This window comes from Camelus bactrianus, chromosome 1 (genome assembly GCF_048773025.1).
Source record: "Camelus bactrianus isolate YW-2024 breed Bactrian camel chromosome 1, ASM4877302v1, whole genome shotgun sequence".
Classification (NCBI taxonomy): Eukaryota; Metazoa; Chordata; class Mammalia; order Artiodactyla; family Camelidae; genus Camelus; species Camelus bactrianus.
This window is the reverse complement of record NC_133539.1, coordinates 94743324-94771300: the sequence shown is the minus strand read 5'-3', so window position 1 is coordinate 94771300 and position 27977 is coordinate 94743324. Positions and strand designations below refer to the sequence as shown.

The 27977-nt window shown below is 37.0% G+C and overlaps 1 long non-coding RNA gene across 4 annotated transcripts in view; it reads left to right on the top strand.

The window, feature by feature from the left end:
* The window catches only part of LOC123615974 (uncharacterized), a 121508-nt gene extending 93531 nt beyond the window's left edge, over window positions 1–27977 (top strand). For 3 of the 4 annotated variants that reach the window (XR_012508963.1, XR_006723829.2, XR_012508962.1), the window contains one exon: window positions 812–27977. This is a non-coding gene — a long non-coding RNA (uncharacterized LOC123615974). The remainder of the gene's footprint in view (window positions 1–811) is intronic. The other variant, XR_012508964.1, reaches the window with a different exon arrangement.

Here is a 27977-nt window from a genome sequence, read left to right as displayed (position 1 = left end):
CTCTGATAACCATAAGTTTGTTTTCTGTGTCTGTGAGGCATATATCTGGAGGGAACTCTAATTCAAAAAGACACCTGCACCCCAATGTTCATAGCAGCACTATTTACAATAGCCAAGACATGGAAACAATCCAAATGTCCATTGACAGATGACTGGATAAAGAAGTTGTGGTATATTTATGCAATGGAATACTACTAAGCCATAAAAAGAATAAAATAATGCTATTTGCAGCAACATGCATGGACCTGGAGATCATCATATTAAGTGAAGTAAGCCAGGAAAAGACAGAAAAATACCATATGATATCACTTATATGTGGAATCTTCAAAAAAGACACAAATGAACTTATTTATAAAACAGAAACAGATTCATAGACATTTGGTACAGATTTCTGACATCAGCTGTCTGGCAAGGTTTGTCCTGCCCCAGGTTTCCTCTGCCCCAAGGCTCTCAGGTGGGCTTCATGACTAGACTCTGGCTGTACCTTTCTCTACTCTGCAACGTTCATATTCCTCACACACAGAAGAATACAAGGTAACTATCATCAGTGGCCCACAATTCAAAGTAGCCCAGCCTAATTTCCTAAGTTACTTGGAAATAGATCCTCCTTTTCTTTTTGGGCTAAAATTAATTTAAACTTGGTCAAACCATGTCAGGAAAAAATTTTAAAAGTATATAAAGCTCTATTGAGAAATAACTATTGTATATACGAGAGTAGTTGAGCTTTTTTTTTTTTTTTTTTTTTTTTTTTTTTTTTTTTTAAACATTGGGCTCTATAATGTTTCATGGAAATTCTGACACTCATTTTCAGGATGAAAATAAGTGGAGAATTTTGCCGGTCAGGTTTGTTGCTGTCTCCTGGTGCTGGGAACAACTGGAGGTTCCGAGGAAGGTTCGTGCTGTTTCTACATCCATGTTGCTAAGGTGATTTTGTGGGATGAAAACACTGGCAACTGTTAATTTGTTTACAAAGGAATATGAATGAGCTTCACCTCCTACAGTCAGGAACGCTTCAGCTTCTGCCTGACTCTTTGATGCCAACTGTAGGAGGCAAGGTCATTCTCAACCAAACCATGAACCAACTCACAAATTAAGTAAAAACCCCTTCAGTTGTTAAGATACAATTACCCTCAGCAGCCACATATACAATCTGTTAAATAGTCCCAATTAGCTAACTATTTAGAGCGCAAAGTGAAAAACAGAATACGTGTGAAACTAAGTGAAAAAAAAGATCTTGCAATTCCAAACTGAAATGCACCTTGCTTTTCAGAGTAAGCAACTTAACCCCCAGTAAATCAAAATGGTTTAGCAAAACAGTTGGTTAGTTGGCTTTTGTGCGTGTGTGACTGTGTAGAGTAGTCCATTGTCATTTAATCAAATAATCAGTTATTATTTGATACAACTGTGTCCTTTCGCACATCGGCATGGGGCATGGGGCACAGAGGGTGATCATTGTCTGAGTTTACATAAATGATACCAGAGAAACTGAGTAAGGGGCTAGAATCCCAGCAACTGTTTTCCTGTTAAGGGGCTCTGTTTCATTGCTTTGCAGTTTCCCTCAAAGCCTAGGCTTGTCTTTGTTCACGAATGCATCAGAAGCAAGGCTAATCAAGGGTTACTGATTCTGGATTATGAAAAAGCTAGCAGAAAGAATCTTAATATGATGTAAGAAATAAAATTCTTATCGTGATCTAGGAGATTATCAGAAGAGGCAATACAGTGAAGTGGTTATGAATGTAAACTCCAGTGCTTCACTACCTATGTGCACTGCTTTCTACTTCATAATCCAGGGGCAAATGACTTCGTTCTATGTCCTGTTTCATGCTCTGTAAAACATGAACAATGAAAGTAACTACATTATAAATGAACAGATTTAATCTGTAAATGTTAAGTGGGAGAGTAAACATTATGTCAGTATTTTTTTTTTAATAATTTCAGACAGTCTTTTTTATTTTTTTAATTGAAGTATAGTCAGTTTACAATGTTGTGTCAATTTCTGGTGTACAGCATAATATTTCAGTCATCCATATATATATTCCTTTTCATATTCTTTTTCACTATAGGTTACTAAAGGATACTGAATATAGTTCTCTGTGCTATATAGTAGGAACTTGTTTATTATTTTTAATATAGATTTAGTAGTTTGAATTCTTCCAGTAGTATATAAATTACCATACACTTTACATTCCAGAACCAGAAAGTCTTTTTTTTCCTCAATATGAGAAAAGAGCATTTTATATGGTTTCAACACTAATTTCTACCAAGACCTTTTGTTCCCAACTCTAACTTCATGCTTTATCTATAGATTGACTCCTCACATTATTTGATTTGCTAGAAGCTGAGCTGTATTACCTACGGTAGATTAAAACCTAGGAAAATCCTAAAAGAGTATGGACACTTTTCATGCCCTTGCATTGAAGCTATTTTAATTGAGGAAGGAAAGGTGGATTTATAGAATCTTAGAGTTGAAAGGAATCTTAAAAGTCAAAACTCCACCCGTTATTGGTATCCGCACTCATTCATATTTATTCTGATTTTTTAGTACATCTTAAGGGCAAGGACTGAACCTTATTTTAATTCTCTGTATCTTGCCATTGCTGTAGTGCCTGCACTGAGGCAATGCCTGTTTGGAATGGAATACATTTATTCCTCCACTAAGCACATGCTGAGTATCTAATAAATGCCAACACTTGGATAAGTTACGGTGCTATAAGGATAAACAGAAGAGCCTCTGCTCTTAAAGAAGCATGTTGTACAAAGTAACAAAGAATTATATAGTAAGCGCTAGACTAGGTGGATGGACAGAGTGTAGCAGCCTGTAAAGAACTGCAGTGCTCTCCTTAAACTCTGGGGAGGGGGAATGGTGCCCTTAGACTCACACGTGCTCTCCAACGGCCTGGTCTGTACCCTGGCAATGGCCAGTTCTACAGAACTGCACTGGGTAATCCCTAAGCATAGCTTGGCATGTAATGAGGGACTGAGAGGACTTCTGACAAGTCACCTGTCTTTTGGAGTTTTGAAATGTCCATCTAATGTTGGTAACAAGAGTCAAGGTGTGGGATGGACCAAGAAGGACAGGTTTCCTCATGCTAGGCAGGCTTGAAAGCCTGAGACTGTGGGCCTCGGAGAACTGTCCCTCAGTGTCAGCCTTCACCCCTCCTAAGTGGTCCTTCAAGGGAAGCTTGGTACCAGGAAGCGCACTCCTGAGTGAGGCAGCCCTCTCTATCATTATTTACTTCCTTGTGATTATCAATTATCAGAGCTGATCCTGCCATCTGAACAAGATAAAGGATTAAGCCCTCTGCCATATACCATACATTCAAACAAGACAGGATGTTCCAATTATTATACCCCTTCTTTTCTTAAATCTTCCCAATTCCTTCAAACTTCCCTCTTATCATAATGTCCATAGACTACATCACTCACTTTTCTCTCTCTGAGGCACTCTATTAGTCAGTAATCCTCTTAAAATTAAGGAACTTGAGACTGGACCCTCTGTGGGGCTCCACACAGTACTGAAATAGCTTTGTAGGAGGCCCATGTTGCATCTTACAGAACTGGACACAGTTTGCAGAAAGAGCATGGAAGCATTTTGCAAACTGCCAATTCCCTTTACAAATGTACAGCATAACTAATGGGGTGTAGATTTTCTCTGGTGTTCTTTAAATCACATACATCAAAGGAGTTAAATGACTTTGTTCAGAGCCAGTGGCTCAGCAGTACCTGTAATAAGGGAAGGCAACCTTAGTTATTTCTTAATTAAGACTCTTGTAGCATAAGGAGGTGTTGGGAAATTAATTTGACAGCCTAAATTAATGTGCATTACTTTAACAATTATCTCTGATTTATTTTGGAGAAGCTAAGCAAGTATTGATTCATTTCTCCAGCCTTCTATGAGTAATCACATTCAAAGTAAACAACATCAATTATTAAGAATATGCTTTTGCATATGGTAACCAGCTTTTATACTGAAAGAGTAAACGTCAAAATGCATTAGAAGAAAACGCTTGAATTGATTTTTTGATAACTTTGAGAAAATCTCACAAAAAGCTAACTTATTTACAGTGCTGTCTTAGTTTCTTTTTACATTGCTTTTCAGGGAACTGCCACCACATTTTAGTGCTAGAGGAAACTCAAGAATCATCTGGCCTAATTCAAATAAATATGTGGAATTAAGAAAAATGTTATAGTTGTGAAAGCTGGATATTTAGTAACCAAATTAATTTCATATCACTGGTAAAAAAATTTTAGCTGGAGCAATTAATACTTAGACATTAATACTTAATATCAAATACGTAATAATTAATACTTAGCCATTGTACAATATAATTGTGACTAAATTGTAGTCAAGGACCAATCCTGGCTGACCCTTACTAAGAAGGTGAGAGGACACAGTAGTAGGTTAATGGTCCACTTCCTCTCCAGGTAACATCCCGATATTTGCAGTTAAGGGTCAGTTCTCTCGGGCACTAAAAACATGTCAAAATGATTTGTTGATGTAAAATATGGTGGCAGAGTGAGTGATAAATGTGGGATTTTAAATTTCTTTCTGTACTTTTCTGTATCATCTAATTTTTTGTTGCATTGAATATCTATTACTTATAATTTTTATTATTTGAAAAACCACATACATCAATATTTTAGAGAAATATTATTTTCTGTTTCTGATTCTCTGATAGAAAACTAGGAGGATACAAATGACTCCCTATTAAAAGTCTAAGTAGATTACAATTTATCTAAGGATGCTTTTCATTCAGTATTTAACCCTCTGGCCTGGTAAGAGCCGCACTAAAGGTCCCCAGGTGTCAGTACCTATGATGCAACTAGAGCCTTTGCTCTGACTTTTTCCTTCCGAGCCTCGTTTTCCATCTCCATTTGCAAATCAAAGAGGTAGACAGAGAAGGGGCAGCAGGCTGCTTGCAGGTCTGGTGGCTGCTGTGCATGTATCTATATATACGGAAACATTTACAACAGTGTTGTGGTGGAATTGTGGCTGATTTAATTATTGGGCTTTATTTTTCTATCTATATATTCTATTTTTTTCCATATGGTAATGTTATTTAACGTAAAAGTCAGTGAAAATTCTGTAAGATATGATTGTGAGCATCCATACTATACATTGCTTATAAATAGCTTTTAAAGTAGCTGATTATTAATTATCTGCAATGTAGGAAGGATGCAAAATTTTGGAAAAGGCTGAGATTAGTGATTTACCTGTGATAGCATAGCAAGGAAATAGAGACTTTTAAGATAATTTTTAAATAAGTATCTTTTCCTGATGTGGTTTTTTTTTTTCTTCTGATCTCTTGTATTTAGCCTTAAAAAGCTGATGCAATTCCATAAGAAACAGAAAGGGAAAGCCTGGAACCACTTAGCATTTAAGAATAAAATGCATTACATAATGGATTCTTTCCCTCAAAACCCAACATTTGCCCATATTTTCCTCTACTTTAATAAACATCCAATGCTAAACTGCTTTGGAAGACTTAATTTGGAATAGTAAGATTGGAGGGATTAAAAACATATTTTGCAAGTGTAGAGTATAAACAGGAACAAAGCCGATACTGGCAAATGCTCAGGGCAGGAAAATGCAGAGGAATGACAATGACTTTTGGAAGAAATGACATCATGTGTCTTGAGGAATATTCCTTACTCTGGTTTTGATTTGTAAGCCAATCTAAAAAAAATTTTTAGATAGATAAATTGAGCCTATTTACATTTATCAGTATGACGGGTAAGTTTGGTCTTTTGTAACAGAATTATGTTTATTTACTATGTGACTTTCATTAAGTAGCCTGTATTGTTTGCTTTTCAATTAAACTTCTACTATATTGTAATATTTTTGTGTTTAAGATATATATTTAAAACAATTATTATCTTATTTTGATACTTTTAATACTTTTAGTCCCTTTCGTCCTTGGTTAGATGTCAACTATATTGTCAGCTTTAGATGGTTTCCTTTTATTTCTACCTATTACCTTTGCAGCAGTCAGTGACCATATACTATTTTCTTTTTCTTTCATTTCTCAGTTTTGTGTGTGTGTGTGTTACTTTGACTTTGACAAAGAATATTTACATACTAGGCTTTCTTTCTCATTCTTACCTGTTAGTCTTAGATCTACAATTATGTACAGTTGACGTTTGAACAACAGGTGCTTGAACTGTGGGGGTCCACTTATATGTGGAATTTTTTCCCCACTAAGTATGTACCATAGTACTACACCATCCATGGATGACTGAATCCCCAGATGTGGACCTGCCTACAGAGTGCTGACTGTGAAGTTATATGTGAATAGTCAGTACCCCAAACCTCCATATTGATCAACGGTCAATTGTATATTTAATCCTCAGTACTAGTTCTTTTGCTAGTTCCCTTAATCACTTCTTTGTTAAATGAAGTTCATCTGTTAGTAGATTCCCCAGGAAAGATGGGTCACCACAATATTTGAAGAACAGCTTGGCTGTATATAAAATCTTTTATTTACCCCTCCTTTTTTGAAGTTTATGGGGTGTTGCAGTGCTTTCTTGCTTTGATTGTTGATGACCTTAAGTCTGATGCCAACCTGAATTTCTGTTCTTTCTAAGTGACTTTTTGATTCTGCCTGGAAACACAGAGGGTTCTTATCTTTACTTCTAAAGTTCAATACTCTTACTAGGATATGTCTCACAGTCGACTGTTCTGGATTGATTTTCTGAGATAAAAGATGGATCTATTCAATATTACAGATCCAGGCCTTCCTTTATTTCAGAGAACTTTTCTAAAATTATAGTATTTAATATTATTTCCCTTCCATTGGGAACTGGGGTGCTGGAGGACACAATTAGGAGAGACTTTCACTCTGTTCTTTGTGTTCTGTTCTACATGTTACCTATTCAAAAATAAATAGTTTAGAAAACCAGAATCTTTATTTAGTATACTGAATATGCTAGGCAACGTTTGTCACTCATTGTCAGTAGAAATATGTTGAAATACTCAAGGTGCTGGGATATTCAGAAGATGCTATACAAGCAATTTAATGGAAGTAGATATTTTTAAGGCCATTGTTCAATGCCATATTTCTGAATATTCACAAAAGAAATTAGCTTACTGGCTTAGTATCAAGAAAAAGTTGTGCTTCTTCTGATGGTCTGATTTTATTTTCAACTTTTATATACTAACTGTGCTATCATTTTTTACTCCGGTCTTTGACTTTTTACATTATCATTTTTAATTGCCAATCTGAATTAATTGTATTACTAAGAGTAACACCAAATCTTTGTTCTTAAATAGAACTTAAAATACCTAGAGTCAAATTTGTGATCCATCCAACATTAGTGAACAGGACTTTATTGTATGCATTTAAAAAAATAATTAACTCCATTCTTCTCTGTTTTTATGCCCCTATCCTTGTTTTAAGTTAGTGCTTAGTAGCACATATGACTCCTAGAAAATCTCAATAAATTTAAGCTAGCCATATTTGTTTTTCATATTTTGATACAGCTTTGTATATTTATTTCAGTCATTTTTTAAAAATGTGTGAGGTAGAGAGAGAGAGATGGCATTATTGAGTCATGTAGCTTTTTGAAAAATGAGTATGTTGAAGTGGCCATTTATATATACCAACTGGAACCTAATTACACCACAATTTCTTGTGGTGTGGCTTTCTGCACAGCAAACGTTTGTGTGAGAACAGCAGGCATTTGGAGTTCGGGTAACTTTCTAAAATGTAAGAATATTTTAGTTTTTGTTTTGTGAGTAATCAAAAAAACAAAACAAAACACCCCAGCCAATGAGTAAGAGGTTCAGAAATATAAATTTTAGCACAACTGTTTTTCCAGGTCTGGATGACTGGTAGTGATTCCCCCAATCTCCACTGCATGCTCTCTCCAGACTGATTTCTTCAGAGTGGAGGTATTCCACTTTTCCTTGGGGGCAGGGAGTACAGTTCAGGGGGAATGTTTTCTTGACTATTGAAATAGAAACCTGGATTCACAGTTGCATTTCTTTACACTTAACAATGAAATATCAGAAAAAGAAAGTAAAGAAACAGCCCCTTTTAAAATCACATCCAAAACAATACAACACTTAGGAATAAATCTGACCATGGAGGTGAAAGACTTATACAACTGCAAAACGTTGATTAAGGAAACTAAAGATGACTTAAAGAAACGGAAGGATATCCCATGCCCTTGGATTGGAAGAATCAATATTGTTAAAATGGCCATACTGCCCAAGGCAAGCTACAGACTTAATGAGATCCTATCAAATTACCGGTGACATTTTTCACAGAACTAGAACAAACAATAATAAAATTTATATGGAATCACAAAAGACCCAGAATTGCCAAAGCAAAACTGAAGAAAAAGAATGAAGCTGGAGGAATAACCCTCCCAGACTTCAGACAATACTACAGAGCTAGAATAATCAAGACAGCATGGTATTGGTACAAAAACAGACAGATGGACCAATGGAACAAAATAGAGCGCCCAGAAATGAACCCACAGACCTATGGTCAATTAATCTTTGACAAAGGAGGCAAGAATATACAGTGGAGAAAAGACAGTCTTTTCAGCAAGTTATGTTGGGAAAACTGGATAGCAGCATGTAAATCAATGAAGTTAGAACGCTCCTTCACATCATACACAAAAATAAACTCAAAATGGCTTAAAGACTTAAATATAAGACAAGGCACTATAAACTTCCTAGAAGAAAACATAGGTAAAACATCCCCTGACATAAATCTTAGCAATGTTCTCCTAGGGCAGTCTACCCAAGCAATAGAAATAAAAGCAAAAATAAACAAATGGGGCCTAATTAAACTTACGAGTTTTGCACAGCAAAGGAAACCATAAGCAAAACAAGAAGACAACCAATGGAATAGGAGAAAATATTTGCAAATGACGAGACTGACACGGGCTTAATTTCTAGAATATATAAACAGCTCATACAACTTAAGAAAAAAACAACCCAATCCAAAAATGGGCAGAAGAATTAAACAATTCTCTAATGAAGACATACAAATGGCCAATAGGCACATGAAAAAATGCTCAATATCGCTAATTATCAGAAATGCAAATCAAAACTACAATGAGGTATCGCCTCACACCAGTCTGTATGGCCATCATTCAAAAGTCCACAAATGATAAATGCTGGAGAGGCTATGGAGAAAAGGGAACCCTCCTACACTGCTGGTGGGAATGCAGTTTGGTGCAGCCATTATGGAAAACAGTAATGGAGATTCCTCAAAAGACTAGGAATAGACTTACCATATGATCCAGCAATCCCATTCCTGGGCATATACTCAAAGGGAACTCTAATTCAAAAAGATACACACACCCCAATGTTCATAGCAGCACTATATGCAACCTAAATATCCATTGACAGATGACTGGATAAAGAAGATGTGGTATATTTATACAATGGAATACTACTCAGCCATAAAAAGAATAAAATAATGCCATTTGCAGCAACATGGAGATCATCATTCTAAGTGAAGTAAGCCAGAAAGAGAAAAAAAATACATTTGATATCACTCATATTGGAAACAAAAGGATAGTAATGAACTCATCTACAAAACAGAAAGACTCGCAGACATAGTAAAGAATCTTATGGTTATTGGGGGAAAGGGAGTGGGAAGGGATAAATTTGGGAGTTTGAGATTTGCAAATATTAACCACTATATATAAAAATAGATAAAAAACCAAGTTTCTCCTTTATAGCACAGGGAACTATATTCAACATCTTGTAATAACCTTCAATGAAAAAGTATATGAAAATGAATATATATACATACACATACATGACTGGGACATGCTGTACACCAGAAATTGACACATTGTAACTGACTATACTTCAATTAAAAAACAAAAAAAAAGAAAGAAACCTGTATTTAAATTCTAATTTTGTCACTTCCAAGCTTCATGACATTGAAAAATTTACTAAACCCCTTTAAGTTCCACTTTGTTTCATAGAAATGAACATAAGAACATAACACCTACCTACTTGGTGGTTTTGGAGATTAATTGATAATATGTAAAGAATTATTAACATGTTACATATGTGTTGGCTCACTTTTCTGCTCTCTGTGTGCTTCGTTTGGAATAACTCAAAATACCTGGCTCAGCAAACATGAGTTCTTGTGTTACAGCTCTCAAGTTGATCATTACTTAACAAACCTGAAATAAAATCAGCCTTATGGACAGACAGTCCCCAATTCAGAGAGTTCCTTGCACTAATATTTTCACTGATCTATCCCTCTCAGTAAAAGATAAACCCTACAGGGGAGACTGTGTGACACCAAGCAGTGGCATTTATTATTGTATTCCTGTATCTAATCAGCTGGTTGTAGGAATAAAGCATGTGTGTGTCTGTGCTTTCGTGAGCCTGGAGTACATTAGAGACCCTAACTGAACTAAGGGAAGAAGTCAGGAGTGTCAGAGGGTCTCACGCCGCTCATAGCAAACTGGTTGTTCTATAGTGTCACAGAAACCTCCACCTAAATGGTTTTACATCTGTCTAATCAATTATTGACTGTTTTGTAGCCACGGTTCTAACAGATTACCAGAATTGATTTTAAAAATTTCCTGCTCAATGATACCTTGCTTCAGTGATTACATTTGTGAAAGCTGACCAGTCAGTGACAGCCTCATGCTTTGAAAGTCAGCCAATCTGTGGCCGATTCAAAGCATTGAACACAGTTCTAAAGCTTACATCAAACCCATTCTACTTCTCTAACCAAACAGAATGCACTTTTGTATCCAGCACAAAAGTGCATCCATCATAGCAGATATTCAGTAATTATTTGTGGAGTATTTGTGCCAGTTTCTAAGATTGATGTCACCCTCGTCTTGCCTCTGTGACAAATATGTCTCAAAACAAACTCTTCCTTAAAAACCTTCATACTATCAGCACTGGATTTGCTCAAATAAGTTTGTGTCTGGCTAACATTGCTCTTTCTTAAGAAAATTATAGATTTAGCCCTGGGTTTTGATTCAGACTTTGAGTGGTGGCCTCAAACCTATCTGTTTTGATAGAGGCAGCAAAAAAAAAAAAAAAAAAAAAAAAGTAGGTTATTTTCAAGCATTTAAGAAACACTGAGATAATCATTAAAAGTTAGCATGCATTTCTCAAGAAAAGTCCAATCAATATATAACTTTACTTAATCTTTGCTGCTTCAGTTAATTCCACAAATATTTATTGAATACCTATTATGATGGAGGCACCATTCAAGGAACTGGACAGATACAGACTAATAATACATAGTTCATTCTTCAAAGTCTTAGAAGATAGTGACAGGGACAGATTATACACATAACTGTAGCAAAATACAAGAAAAGAGTGCTGTAATTGGAGTCTATAGGTGTCCTAAGATAATAAAAAGGGAAGATTTGCTATCTTTGTCTATGGTAGTAGCTGGTTTGGGAGTGGAGCCTCAAGTAAATAACATTTGAGTTGCACCTTGAAAAATGTGTAGAAGTTGAGCAACAGCGACAGTAGAGGATACTAAAATAGCACCTTCAAGGACTCAGAGCCATGAGCAAGTGTGGAATATTTAATTAGTGAGTGGAAGGAAGTATAGAATGATGGGTGGACGAGAAGACTGACAGTGATAAAGCAGGCAAAGATATGAGGGAGCCAGCTTGTAGAGAGCCTTTTGTGAGTACAGAATTGGAGAGGGGCCAGACAGAAAGCCAGGTGTCTATAATTGACAGGGCACCCGTCCCAAATAGTTTAATGAATGCCTGAGTTAAGCACATGGAAGAGGGGATGATGAGCAGGAGAGAACAGTTGGATGGATGATGGTGCAACTACATGAGGCAAGAATTGCTGGAAAGCAATATGAGTGCATGGCAAATAAGGAATTTCATATGCAATGTATTGAATTTGAGATATATTTGAATCACCTGGAGAAGTTATTGAGTGATCAGTTATATAAATCTTCAGCTCAGGGTAGGAACTGGGGATATATTTGTCAGCTGTCGGTGTACTGGTGGGTGGAATCTGATCCTCTAAGAAGTAGTTGCCAAGTTGAGATCAAGTGTGCAAGAGAATTATCGGGGGAAATATTCATGAGGGAGAAGAAGAAAGGCAGGGAAATCCTTTAGACCACAATGCTGGTTTAACACTTGTAATAAGGAGCGAGGGAAGGAAGGAGGTTTGCATGGGAAGAGTCTCAGATGGCAGCACAATCCTAAGAAAGTTTTCTCCAGGCTCAGTGGAGTCCTAGAGCCAAAAGAGCATCCTGAGTCTGCACTAGAATCCAACCAAACTCAATCAAACTCAATTGACTGGGAGCAGCCAGGGGAAGCACGGCCTTGGTGCCAATGTGGTGGCTGATCTGTAAGGGCAGGAGGTAGGGCTCTTAGTCAACTTTGCTCCTCACAGTAGGAGATTGCAACAGCACATTTTCTCAGCTACCATGGTAGGTGAAAGTAGACTGTCTAGGTGAGTAACATCACTCAAGGAGAGGAATGTGCACGAGAGGAAAAGAAATATGTGGGAAGGTCTCAAAGTACCATCTGCAAGTGATTGTGAAGGAAGATGGATCAATCAAGAATATCTAGAATTGATCAGAGGAGTGAGGGCCAGAGATGAGAAATTCAAGAAAGAGACTGTGGTCAACAGCACTAAATGCTACAGAGATGATAAATGGGCTACAGAGATGATAAATGGAATAAAAGAAGTATAATAAATAGTTGAATTTAAGACCTGGGGGTCACTAAAGACTTTGGGAAGAACAGGTTCAGCAGAGGGATGTGATTATAGTGGATTATGAAACTTCCTGATGAAATCTGCAGTGAAAGAAGGACAGAGACAGATGTAGTAGCTTAAGAAGGACAAAGGAGTGAAGAAGATTTTCTTTAGGATGAGAGGAGACTTAAGCATATTTACTGAGGAAAGAAAAGCAGTCAATGAAGAGGGAGAAATTGATGATGCAGCACCATCTGGAAGAGACATTTGGAGATGAATGCAAGAAGGTTTGAATGTGGTGGGTGAGGATGAGTGTCAATATATATAATGTTGTAGTTGGAGGAGAAAATGTGAATAAATTAATTACCTGGAGTACTCATTTTGTTTTCCAGCAAGCAATACTTTTTTTCTCCTGTGTATAAAAGTGAAAGTTCGAGGAGGAATGCAAAAACATAAAATGATAACCTTAGTGATTGGGAAAGTTATCTTAATAGAGGCAATGAAAGCACTGCCCAACAACACTGTGGACTGAGTTGAGGCTGGAAATGGTAAATATGTGGTAAGTTCAAGCAATCCAGTTATGCAGTGTTTCTCCAGCAGCATTCGGCAGCTTTGAAGTATCTGTTGAGCAAACAGATAGTTGGACTAGTCACAGGTTAGGGACTGGTGACTCAGATGAGCCGGAAAGAGGGGGTTGAGAGACTGGAGGATATAGGCAAGAACCCACTGAAATGGTCCAGGCTAAGTAGGGAAGGAAGAAATGAAGCTACTAGTTTGGGAGATCAAAGTAATGCCATAAATGAAACATGATGCTGAATGAATTTTATACTTATGGACAAGATGTGTAAATGATAGTAAGTAGTGGAGTAAGATGAATTAACTGTGTTCTGGATGTAATGTTAAATGCTTGGGTATCAAGCTGAATGGAACCATAAAACTCTATAGTCAGCTCTCCTCAGTTCAAGATTTATGTCTGTGACTTAATGATATGCTTATCAAAATGACAAAGAATCAATATTTAAAATCATATTTTATGATAAAGCCAAACAAAATAAACAGTTTTTTTCTTAGTCTTTTAAGTAGAAAAGAACCAATCTGACTCCATATTAGATCTCTTCCTTCGGCTTCAACCCTGTGCTCAGTTTCCTGGGCTTAGTCGCACTGGTTCTGCACCTTTGTGTAAAAGAATGTTGCCTACAGCCTGAAATATATGGGATATATGGGATACCGAGTTTTGACTCGGTAACAGTCTCCCTCCTCATGGTCAACGGCACTGTCATCCCTAAGTGCTTAATCCAAAAAGATAGGCACCATCTCTAAGTCTTGCTTCTCTCTCTCACACATTCAACCATGGGCCAATTTTGTCAGTTCTACCCTGAAACTATCACAGATTTTCCATAACTTATCTTTTTTACGCTATAACCCTAGTCCAAGCCCCCCTCATCTTTTACCTAAGACACTGCAAAATCCTCCTCATTGCTCTCCACGTCCAGATTTGCTCCCTTAAAGTTTATTCTCCACTGAACAACCAAAACTATTTAAAAGTAGAAGTCAGCTCATGCCATCCCTCTACTCAAATGTCTCATTACACCCTGGAAAATCCCACACCATTACTGTGGTCTACAGTGCCCTCTACAAACAGGTTCTTGGTTGCATTTTCACTTCGTCCCCTGCTACCTTCCTTTTCACTCACCGTTTTTAGTACACTGGCTTCCCTTCTGTTTCATTAACCATTTTTTATTGTTTATGTGTTGAAAGAATACATCCTTAATTATGTTAGGTTATATAAAATAGATTATTAAAACTGACTTGTTTCTTTTTACCTTTTCTATGTGGCTACTAGAAAATTTAAAATTGCATATGTGGCTGATGTTATACCTTTAAGAGACAGCACTGGTTGTTCCCTCTGTGTTGTTACCACGTCAGTGTGTCTTCCCCCAGGTGACTAGTTGGGGACTGGGGCTATTCTGGGGTACCAGGATCAGGAGTGAGGATGTGGTGCAGAGGAGAGTGAGGGCCAAGTGAAACCCTCTAAGCACTTCTGTATCTGTCCATCACTCCATTTGCCTGCTAAGGCCTGCAGAAATAATGACCACGACTTCTTCCTGCCTTTTGAATCTTACGCGGCTTCCTCTTTTGGTTGCTCTAACGCAGAACCACATAAGGAAGGAGACGACGGGAAACAGCTCCCAGATTTACCAATTTGTTGACAGAACAGTTCAACATGGCTTCTAAAGGAGGATTCCCTGGGCTGTCAGGGGTTTGGAAACCATGTCATGTCTTATGGAAGATAATCATTCTGGGGCAAAGGGAGGATTTAAAAGGGGTCTGTTATCAAATATTAGAAACACTGTTGTAAAGAAGAGGAAATTGAAATTGACTTCACAAGTATAAAACTTTCCGATTTTCTCTCCAAACCTCTATGGAAATATATCAATATTTTTACTGCTTAAAAACTTATTCTTACCCATTTTTAGTACTCTTCAAGAATAAACATATGGAAGTTACTGGACTCCAATTTCAATTCCACATAAAAGAGAACTTTCTAACACCTAGAATTGCGAAGGGGTAGAGTAGACTGTGTCTAAGGTGGTCAGCTGTGTGTCCACTGCAGGTATTCAAACAAATTGGATGCCCACTTCTCCAGTGTACCAAAGAAGGGATTCTTGACCCTCTCAAAAGGTTGGATTCGATGACTGCTGAAGTCTTAACTAACTCTAAAATTTTGTTACTCTAAATTTCATTCACTGGTACTCACTCATTTTCAACTACTACTTAGTTAAAATGTGACTTTTCATTTCATTCTAGTCATAGGAAAATCTTTATTTCTTTTCATCTAGAGAGATATCTAGGAATTAAAAGCTCCATTTTTTAATCTATTTACAGCCTTGGTCTCCTGGCAAAATGTTTGCAGTTTTTACATTGAAAGTGCATCTTAATCTTTTCCCAGCTCTCTTTATTCTGATAAACATTTCTTTCATTGATGCTTCATTATTGTTAACTGATGTAAAATATATATCTCCTCCTTTAAGAGTAATGTGTGTTCATTAAACATCACAAAGTATAAAAAAGAAAGTTATCCCAAAGTCCACAATCTAGAAATAAATCCTCCTAAAATGTTAGTGTAATTTTTTCCCATTTATTCAAATATGTATATTATTTGCACAATTGAAATCATCTTATATACACATTACCTAAATAATGGCTGTGTAATATTCCATTATATGGACATTACAAAATTTATTTAAATATTTCACTATTGTTGGCTATTTAGGTTGTTTCTAATATCTAATTTTACCACTTAAATGCATAACTATTTCCTTAGTTCATTACCTATCAATCATCATTGACTTGTCTTAGCATCTCTGAATTACTGTTACTTGTCTTCTAATTCTTCACTTACAATGTATATTCCTTTCCAAATCCTCTGTAGCATGGCATAAAATGATTAATTTGTTTAATCTCAGATAACTCTAGACATTTGTATTATGCCTTTATGATATTTAAAAAAAATAAGTGGTATTCAGTTTCCTTAAAAGTACTGTCAGAGTAGGTACACTGTAATCAGCTATTTATTATGTCTTGACACTCTGCCATGGTCTTTGTAAGGGCAGTATCCTCTAAAGCGTGCCCCAGAAAAACGTAATTTAGTTCAAGGATCTTAGGAGAGATTAGTGTCTAATAAATCAACTTCTTATATAGTCTTGAGAAAAGAAGAAAGGCCACTCATTGGTTAAAGTGTCAGAAGATTTAAGAGTCTAGCTGGAACCTTAGCTGGGGCTTCTCCCAATTCTAAATGTGGCTCAAGTGAGAAACTATTTCTCTTCTTGATGTTAAGAAGAGGAGCACATAAAGAGAAATAAAAAGCTGGACGAGAGGAATTCTTGGAACAGAGGTTCTCGATAGTTCCAGGGATATCCGTTATTACCAGACTCTGGACTTCTGCATTATATCTATATACTCTAACAATAAAAACAAGGGAGGGCACGTACTGTGACCATGCAAGCTTCAGGAACACAATCAAGGAAAGAAACAGGTTTTGGAGGGGAGTGGAAGGTTTTGGAGAAGGAAGGCAGCACAAGTGGGGTTCAAAGTGCTTCCAAATCCAGAAGTCAGTTTGGTGCACTGACTAAATCCTGATATTCTCACAATATTCCTAGATATTCAGAAAAACAAGCTATAATTAACCCTGTCTTCTCCTGTATAGGGCCACAGTGGAAGTTGCTACCAGAAACTACAGGTAAAATGAGGAAAATAAAAAAGGAAGTTGATGCTCTCAGAAATAAAATTCCTTCTGTGACACTCGGCACTTGGAAATTGGTCCAAGGTAGAATGGTATTCTCTCCTCCCACCCCACCTCACCCTCTACGAGAATCGGGTGCACCTCCAGACTTACAAAACCCTGGTCTAGGACATTGAGCCAAATCTCAGAAGAGAGACGTCAGAACCAAGTATGCTCCCACCTTAGCCCTTACTTACTGAGTCTCCTTCCCCTGGGAAAGTCCACTGAAGGAAGACAGAAGCACACACACAGATACTCACACACGCAGATACCTCAGAGGGAAAATGAGACAGAGAGAGAATGATTATGAGTGAATGAGAATAGTGAGAAGTTATACAGTAACTGCTGCACAGTATCATACAAATAAAGGTCTGGACATGGTCCTTCAAGTATGAGGAAAAGAAAAATAATGCCATGGCAAATCTACACATTTATTACAAATTATAAATAAGTAAAGAGACAAATCAATCCGCCTAAGAAAAGAAAGCATATACTTGTAAGATGTTTAAAATGGAGGTCTTTTTGGTGGTGGAATTCAGAGCAATTAAAAAAATGTTTTGTGTTTGTCTTTTCTTACATTGTTTTGATTTGTTTTAATGCACCAAATATCCTTTTAGAAATCTGCGGGTTTTTTTTTTTTTAATGGAAGCAAACATTGAAAGATGGCAGCTAATTCTTTCTCAATTAAATAAAAGTATACACTGCATTTGTCACCGCATTCCTATGCCCTCTCCAGAATATGGGGGCCTACATTAATCTCCAGGTGGCTGAAGGTGGCAGAATTCTAAAAGTGACTTAATTACAAGCATCTAACAGTTTTGACGCCAGTAAGACAAATAAGCAGGAATCTCTTAACTCAGATCCATGGCAGAATCTGAATGCTGTACCCATAAAAAGGCTTCTGTTTTGATTCGCTCCACAAGTTAGGAATCACTGAGAGCTCTGTCTTTTCATTTCCAAACTTGCACCTTGAACCGTTCTTGATTCTGCTGCCACCACTGTAATCCAACCTGCTTTTCCAAAAGTGGTATTTCAGGACCCTCATTTGAGAACGCAAAGCATATTTCTCATGTCACATTTTTGCTTTCATTGTTCCTTTCACCAAGAATGTTCCCCTCCACTCCCTAGTTGGTGAAATGCATCAGACTTTGCAGGCTGAACCCATGGCTCTATTTCCTTCAACACTGCGTAACTGCAAAGGGATTCTCCCTCTCTGAGCAGTGGAACAATGCATTGCCTACTGTCAGTGGTGACACTCACTGGCTCTTAATTGCACTGGTGTTTAAGTCTTTGTTATACTTTAACTTCTGTACACAGTCTCTTGGTTTTCTCTACTAGACTGTTCTCCCCCAGGGTAACTAACTACGGTTTGTTAAGAGTTCTTTACATTCCCCCTTAAGTGGAAGAGCTATTTCTGGGCTGGAACAAATCTCAGCAGAGGGACAGATCCATTTTCAGAATCTAAGATGCCTGGAGCTCTGGGTGCTAGGCGCTGGCTTAGAAGGGAGGAGAAGGTTCATTGGCTGGTACTAAAAAGACCCAAGGCTCAACTGCATGCATCTAATTGGCCCATAAATCACATATTCAAGACCAAAGCGTTCTCTCTTTATAGACTCCAACTCTCCCTCAAAGCTGCATGTGTCCTTTTTAAATTTCTAGGTTCTAATTCCCCCAGGATAAAATGACAATGCGGTATTGAGCAGCACTGACTTGGGAGTTAGATTTCCTGGACTTAAATTCCAGTGGTACCACTTCCGAGCTGTGTGAACTTACACAGCTTATTTACCACTTCTGCCTCCTCCTTTCCTCTTCGGTGAACCAAGGAAAATGATAATACCTACCCACTGGACAGCTGCCTGAATAGAGGTAAGCAGAGCAAACTGTGAATATGCAAAATGAAAGATGACTGACTCTGCTGTAGTTAAAGAAGTTTTGAAGAAGTTATCATGGAAAAAATTGATGGTCAAAAACTTATCATCACTGATTACTGAGTTGATATGAAAATCCTTGGCAAATTGCAAATGCAAGGTATTGAATATTATTATTATTACTGTGAATATTTTCCTTGGTGTTGATGAGAACTAGGGAGCAGGGGTGCACAGAGATCTTTCATGGGCTGATTTGTCCAGGACCTGCACCCCCCCCCCTTTTTTTTTTCTAGGTTTGGATTCCAGAGCCTCATGTGACCTTTTGCATCCATGGTGCCAACACAGTATTTTGTAGGAAGTAGGGGTAAAATGTGCTTACTGAATGAATTTGTTATTGACCAAAAGAAGCCAAACAAGTGGAATATACAGATTTGGAACACTAGAGCCTACCCACCTACACACACCCACACACATACACTCTCTCTCTCTGGACTTCGTGGAAATCTGAAAAGACATGCTTTCACTTTGAACCCAAGTTAATTAGATTTTTTTTTAGACATCTTGCCATGAGAAATAAATAAAAACTGTATCAACAGACTTGTCTTATCAAAACTCATGGTTTCTGCAAACATTTTCACAGTTAATGAAAGCATTTGAGCAAATATCTTGACTTTTTGACTTACACCATATGAAGTAGCTTGTTACATTTTTCAGTTATTAAAACATATAATTCTTGCAGTGTGCTGAGTATTTTTTCTCCTATATTTTAATATTCTGTTTGCTTAAATCTATCAAGGTAACTCTAAATAGGCCTAATTCTTATAAACCATGAAGGCAAACATTGATTATCTTTCAAAAAAAATCTAGCACAGTTCTAGGCATATAGTTGGAGTTCTATAAATATTTATTAAATAGTGTATTTAAAAATACACTATTACACGTACATACTCTGGATGCTATTTGAGAACCAAAGAATTATAGAACATTAGGGTTGGGAGGGATTTCAGGTGTCATATGATCCAGGTCCCTCGGTTTATAGCTTAGAACAGCCAGTTTTCAAATTATACAGTGAAGGACTGACAAAACTTGTCCTCACACTCAATTCTCATGATCCTGATTCCAGTGTTACCTCCCTAAAATGATCTGAGTTTTCTGTGGAGAAACTGACATATCAGAAAAGGCGTGTAATCCAGTGTGACACTGCTGCACTGGAGGAATGCAGGACAGGTACTGAAGTGCGGAGTAAAGGATTCCTGACTTTTGGGAGTGCGGGAGTATAAGCAGTGTATTCTGTGTTCTTCACGGAAGAGCTGATGCTAACAGTGTCTCTTAATGATCAGGAGGAGTCTGATGGGTGAATATTGGGAAAAAAGGGTGAGAGGAAGGTGAGCTGGCAGGACATTCTGGGCAAAGGAATAGAAAGTGCTAAGGTTTGGAAGCATGAAAGAACAAAATGAAATGGAGAACAGCAGTTCAGAGACTATTTTATATGTGGAAGGAACTTTCTGGAAATTAAACTTCAAAGGATGGCATCAATGTGACTGACCATCATGGACTCCATATAACATTTTAAGGAGTTTGATCCTTGTTCTTTTAAAAGTGAACAAATACTCTAAGTGATATAAGCCAGAAAGAGAGAGAAAAATACCATACGATATCATTTATATGTGGAATCTAAAAAAAAAGACAAACTTATTTACAAAACAGAAACAGATTCACAGAAAGAAAACAAACTTATGGTTACCAGCGGGGGAAGGGGGTAGGAAGGGATAGATTAGGAGTTTGAGATTTGCAGATACTAATAACTATATATAAAATAGATAAACAAGTTTCTTCTGTATAGCACAGGGAACTATATTCAATATCGTGTAGTATCCTATAATGAAAAAGAATATGAAAAGGAATACATATATATATATATGTATGACTGAAACATTATGCTGTACACCAGAAATTGTTGCAACATTGTAAACTGACTACTTCAATAAAAAAGATAAGAGAATAAACATAAGTACATAAAGTAAGAACACTAATAAGAACATAAACTATAGGGCTTAAAATTTAACCTAGCAGTGGTGGGGGTCAGGCCTTACTATGGTTCTTCTAGAGGTGCATTACCTGGAAGGTGATGAAGCTTAAGCCCCTTTCTGTTCCTGTTCTAAGTAACTACTTTTAAACAAACAAAAATGTGTACAACTTTTTAAAAAAACATACAAAATGACACAACTAAAATGAAGCCAGGAGTCTCAGCCACAAGCAAAGGGGAATGATTGCACGAGTCAGGAAACAAAACATCTGCTTCAGCAGCAAGACGCTGTGACGGAGGAAGGGCTGGAAGGCATCCTGAGAGATGCCTTCAGCAAGAGGAGGATCTACAGATCAGGAGGGTGGGAGGAGGGTGTGGCCAAGGTTCTACAGACAGCCTGCACTGGGAGCCCCTGAGGCTCTTTTGTGGACTTGTTAGAAACAGATGGACATTCTTTCGGCCTTTTCCTGGCATTGCTGTTGCCAGCAAGGGGACAGAAGTGACCCGCCAGTCATCGCTCAGTTGTTGCCACCACAGGGCTCCAGCTACTCCATGAACTGAAATCTTACATCGTTTTTGAGATGTTTCTCCAAAAGATAGGAAGGTAGGAGAAAATTTCATTTGGCTGGCATGTCAGGAAATAAGATTCAGTCAAAGACTTTTGAAAATTTTCAAGTCAAGATACAACAGAAGATTAAACTGTTCCAAATGCTATTTTAAGTAAGAGATAAACCTTTCTTTTAGCATTGGTAATTGGGTAATTTAAACTGCCTAAATTATGACCACCCCTTAAAAAAAGAGAGAGAAATGCTTTATACAGGTCTAGAAGACAATACTTTAAACTAATTAAAATTTGCTTACAAAACCTTCTTAGATTTTTCAAGCTTTAACAAAATTACAAGGCACTCCTAGAATAGGCCAGATGATTGAAAGGTTACTGAGACAGACTATCTCATGACTTACAACATAGCACATATGATACGTATTATTTTTATTCTTTAAGAAAGTCAAGACGTATGAAATGATTGGCAGGAGTTCTTTATCAGAACAGAATTGCTTAGAAGTAGAAATGAATGCTTTTCGTCACACACAAACTCTGGCTGTATAAAAGTATCCATGGAAACCCTTACCTGTTAGAAGTCCCAATATGCATATATAAGGTTATTCCGTTTTACATTTCACATCAACAAAGACGTGAATAGAATGGAAAGCATTAAACTACTAGAAAACTCTGAGGCCTTACATAATAGTTTCAGACAAAAAGCCCATTCTATTTTTATAGTATCTATTTGACACAAGACCAAATGACTTTTCAGAATATGTTCATTGATAGATGAAGTAAGCATTATTAGACATCCTGTTATACTTATGGGAACAAATTTACGATTTTATTTTTTAGCTTAGGAACAAGAATTGATGCACATTCAATTTAAATAATATTTCACCATTTTTCAGTCTAATAAAACATGTAGTTAAAAAAAAAAAAGAGGTTCTTTCTAAAGGCTCCTAAAGGATAGCCTGCGTTTGGGTAAAGTGAGGAATTGAAGGAAGGAGCTAGAGAGCTAATGCCTCCAGAAAAGCCAAGGCCGTGGTATTTATTCAAAGAATTTCTGTAATTGGCAATTTTGTGAAACGAAAAAACTGTGGAAATAAAGTTCACCCAAATGAGAACAAGCAAAGACTATTTATTCAGGGCTTGCTATGGCAAGGGAGTCAGCTACCATCATTTGTGTTTTAGTAGAGACTCAAAGGCAGGCAGAGTGGGAAAGCTTTATACCGGAAGAAAAGGAAGGCTTCAGATGTGCCCTGATTGGAGGCTGCTGGTGTGGGGGAGGCTGGAGGCAGGCAAATTAGAAGTAGGGCATCCTATGTGATTGGTTATGGGTGCCTATTTGGCTTTCTCCAGGTGGCCCTAAGTTCAAAGTGGGTACAAATATGGAGGTTATCAGTTATCAATCAAGTCCTGATTATTTGGGACGAGTTGCTACAGAAATTGTGGTTTGGCTTCCTGGACTGGTTGCTGTAGATTGTGGGTCAGAGATGTTTTTATATTTGATCTGGCTGTTGTCTGTTTATATATTGAGTCTCTTGGAGTCAAAGGCTGGTTAGTGATATCACTAACTAGCTAAAAAAGCTGAGTCCTAAGGCAGCCATAGAAAGAAAAGTGAGCCGAGCATAGGAAAATGAGAACTAGGAAGAAAGAACGGCAGAAGAAGAGAAAATTAAAGAAATGGGAGCAAGTAAGTGTGAACTGCAGTTTGGGAATAAGGTAGAGGTGGGAAAAGAAAAAACCAAGAGCAAGCAGGTTAACACTTTTTTCTGTCTCTCTTCTGAAAGTGGGTATTCCCATATGCAATAATGGACTTAACACAGCAGGCTCGTGCAATTTTGAACAAATTAAGAAATACTCAATTAAGTGGAATATCAAATATGATAGCTGGTTTAATGAGATATGAATGCCCTTTGCTATTTTAGTTGATATTTTTTAACGTTGTGAGCCAGTGTTTGTGCAGTAGGGCTATTCTTTCAAAACTAGATTAAACTATCTTTTTTCAGGTCAGCCTTGGAGATCAAAATGTCTTTATTCAAGGGCATCTGGGCAAGGGAACAAGCACATCTATCATGGAGCATTCAATAGTCCTTTACTGTCTTATGCATCAGATCTTCTGCCCAGACTTCCCACAGACTGCTCTGGTCCTGCCGATCTACATCATTCTCTGTTCCTGAGCCCATCTGGGCTGTGTTGGCAGCTGAGCATTTGCATAGTGTAAGCTCCCTCTGATGTATGTTTTTTTAAAAAACCCAGACATAAATAATATAAGTTTATTAATTTTACTTTTGCATGTGGAAAGTTGTCATGTTACCAGTGACTCTGGAGTGGTGGGAAATAGAACATGCATGTGAGGGGCCTCAAGTCAAAGGCCAGAAAATGGAATATGGTCCAGGGTGACTCCAGTCACCTCCAGTAGAAATAAAGGTGGCAGCACACTACACCTACTCAGTTCTATTCTCTACTCAGAGGAGCAGAAAATAATTATTTTCTTTTTTTTTTTTTTTAATTTTGAAAGCATTCTTTAATTCTCTGCAGGATTTTTTTAGGAAAACCAGGTTCTGCTTTATAAATGTTACATGAGTCATACGGGCATAAAACAATGGAGGGGATTAGCAATGAGATATGCTATTTGCTTATTCATTCACAATTGATTTTTTCCCCCTTAATTTATTCAATATTGGTAATTAGTAATGTTTTTAACCCATAAAATATAGGCATGGAATTTCAGGTCAACCCATGGTTCAAGGGGTATTTGGTATGGGACCTTTCTATTTATGGGTATCAAAGACATTGAATACACAGGCTGTCTTGCTGTGCATTTTCTACACGGATTTTCTACATGTGAGTGTGGACATACGTTTATTTGATCTAGTAGGTAGAGTTGGAATTGGCTTGGCTCACAGAGTACCCGAAGTAGTTGTTTTTGTATACATTCACCAGCCATCTGTCCTCCTCCCAAACCTTAACTTATGACCAGATTTCTGTTATGATTTCTTGATTGTCGTATGCACTAAACCCCAGCCCAATTTCAGCTAGGGGTTCTGCTCTTTTTTTGTGTGTACTTTATTGTGAGAGGTGAAGGAAAACTCTGTTCTTCAAACCTCTAGTCACTGGATCGCATCATGTTCGGACAGAGCTCCCTGAAGCCGCAACTCAGGCCCTCTGTGAGATGGCGACTGCCCTACTTCTCCCAGCAACTTGGATCCATGGCTGGTAAAGCCAGCCTCAGGTGAATGTGTAAGTGATTTTCAACCAGTTATGAACATGACTTCACAGCTTCCCTTACACATAAGGTGGAGGTAGATCTCCACTTTGGATTGTCTGTTCATCCTGTTCTCATTTATTCTTTGCTCATTACCATCTTCCCGTTAGCCTACTGTAGAGAATTATAGTATTTGTGTTTATGGGGATGACAGGGCTTTAAGTCAATACTGGATACATATTATGATACACCAATTATTTAGAGTCAACAGGATTTAACTTACTGCTTTAAATTTGTATTCCTTCCTAACGTTCTTTTCCTACTTCCCAGACTCTACCCAAACAGGTACGTGCAGGCATTTAATGCATGCTGGGCTCCAGTTAGTCTATCAGAAGCCTCTTAATCCCAATGAAGATTAGTTTTCTTTTCTATGACTCTCATTGGTGTTCTTTTCCAGTATGGGAGGGTATAACATCCCTAGACCCATTTCTCTTTCTAATCAAAATAACTGATTTTTCCATTCTCTAATATCAAGTCTATTTTATCTTCTCTTATTTTTTCTTTTTACTTCTTTCCTTAGCTCTCCTTTGTTTTTCTATTTTCTATATGTGATGTGTGGCTCAACTTTCATCGTTTTTTTTTATTATAGGGAATGAAAATCATACATTTCTGATTAGACCTTGAAATAGTCCACAAGGTTTATTCATTCAATAAATACTGAAGACCTAGTATGTGCCAGACACTATTGGACGGCTTGCGTGCATCAGTGTATGAAACAAAAATCCTTGTTTCCACGAAGCTGATGATCTTGGAGTCTCTGTGGTTTTTTAAACTATTTTTATTGTTGTTCTTATAATGGCAGAGAGGTTTTTTTCATATTATTATTTATTTAATTCACAGATTCTGTGTATCCAGATGTTTTAGGTTGCAAAATGACACTGATACGATGGAAAAGAAGACACCAAATACTAAAGTTTCTTTGTAATTAATAACAAACTGTAATATATATCTTACTATAAAAATTCTGGACTTTCTCAAAGATTTTATTGAATTCAGATGTCCTTATAATGTAATTAAATAACTGTTTAAACTTTTTCTCTTCTTCTCATAAATAAGTAGAACACATAGGAAACAATCCCATTTACCATTGCATCAAAAAAAAAAAAAATCCCTAGAAATAAACCTACCTAATGAGGCAAAAGATCCGTACTCTGAAAACTGTAAGACACTGATGAAAGAAACTGAACATGACACAAATACATGGAAAGATATACAGTGATCTTGGACTGGAAGAAGCAGTATTTTCAAAATGACCATACTACACAAAGCAACCTACAGATTCAATGCAATCCCTATCAAATTACCAATGGCATTTTTCACAGAACTAATTTTAAAATTTGTATGGAAACACAAAAAACCCTGAATAGCTAAAACAATTTTGAGAAAGAAGACGGAAGCTGGAGGAATTACGCTCCCTGATGTGTGTGTGTGTGTGTGTATCTATCTTTATCTATCTATCTATCTATCTATCTATCTATCTATCTATCTGTCGATGAATAGAAAAGTAGATACGTGCACCCCAACGTTCACAGCAGCACTGTTTACAATAGCCAAGACATGGAAGCAACCTAAATGTCCATTGACAGTTGAATGGCTAAAGAAGATATGGTATATACATACATGTATATGTGTGTGTGTATATATATATGTATGTATGATATATATATATATATATAACTGAGTCACTTTGCTATACAGCTGAAAATAACACATAAATCAACTATACTTCAAGTATAAAAAAACTAGAACACAGAGACACAAAAGTACATAACTCCCCAGTACCAATTTATCTTAGATTTTTTTCTCATTTGAACATAATTAAGTGACCACTTGGATAAAGGTTATCTTATTTACAGAGGATTACTTCTTGCTGTGTTGAGTGTTTCTATTATTAGGGATTGCATTTTGCACAAAATTGTAGGGTAAGATACAAGAACTAGAGACTTAATTTTGTTGTATGTTTTTACTAGATGAAGCAATTAAAAAGAAGACACTCCAGCCATAGAAAAGTAAAATTAAGTATTAGCAAACTCAAGATCTTCTGTAAGACTTTTATCCAAGCATTACAGGTGAAAATGTTTTGTTAAACATTTGGCTATTACCTGAACTTCAAATATTATCCATATAATTAATTGGTGTTATCTTAATTAATTAAGATGCATGAATGTTTAAGATTTTCTAGAATATTCTAGCATTCCAGACCATCAACATGAAAAGTTCTGCAAGATTAGAATTATTTTTCATTTCAGTGGAATTTCCTGGATTTTTACAAGCCATATGAAAAAGCTGAATACCACACTGCACAGCAAAAATTAAAAGATGCTTAGTGAGCAATACAAATGTGACTGTATTCTTTTAAATTCAAATTTTCTATTTAGTAAAATAAAATTATATTTGGGAGTAAAAGTAGGTTCTCAGTATGTTTTAGCCAAAATGTCTCATGGTGATGATGAAGATGTCTTTTTGCATACATAGCATTTGCTTTAAACCAGAAGATTAACTCTAAGGACAACAAAGTTAAACAAAGAATATTAAAAACAAAAAAAATTGAAAACTTCCAGCTTTCAACTTCTGCTTCAGAGCAGCAGTGGCCAAGTTTTAACACAGAGGTCAGCTGGGATGTGATGGGAAAGAAAAATGGGATCTTGACATAACAAATTAGAATCCTCTATGAGAACAGGCAGTTTGTTTCTAGACTCTTCTCTCCAACTCTGATAAATAAAATGTCCTCAAATGACCTATGTGTTTGATCAAAAAGAAAGTAGATCAGTAGTTTACTAATAAAGAGTAACCATGTTTTGGTTTTTATGATTCCTATAGTGAACCAAGGGGCTGAAAGGGGTTTACTGAATCAGGAGAGGATATATTTGGCTCAGATTGGCCTCTGGTTCACAAGAATGTTAGAAATTCAGTTTAATTTTAATGTAGCCTTCGCGTTCTCACATGCTTACTACAGTCCAAGGAGGCGATTGGAGCATTCACAGCTTACCTGTTTGCTTTCAATTCCTAAAGAACTTTGGCTTCAGATTCACTGAGAAAGCCCAGGGAGCCTCTGGTACGAGGTGGTTCAGTCATAGCTCATCACCTGAAAGTGCTTTGTACACATTAAACCTGCACTATGAACCTGAGTGCTCTTGCCATTCCTGTCTTTGCGGTATTCCCGCCACCAAATTCCAGAGAATTACTTCTCATAATGAGATGAGAAATAACAGCAGAATGGTAGCTGTAGCGAATAGCTAAAGAAGCCTATCTGAAGAGACTCGTCATGGAGGGTGTGTCCAGGAAGCGGGGTTAGACTGAAACAGCTTAAGATAAG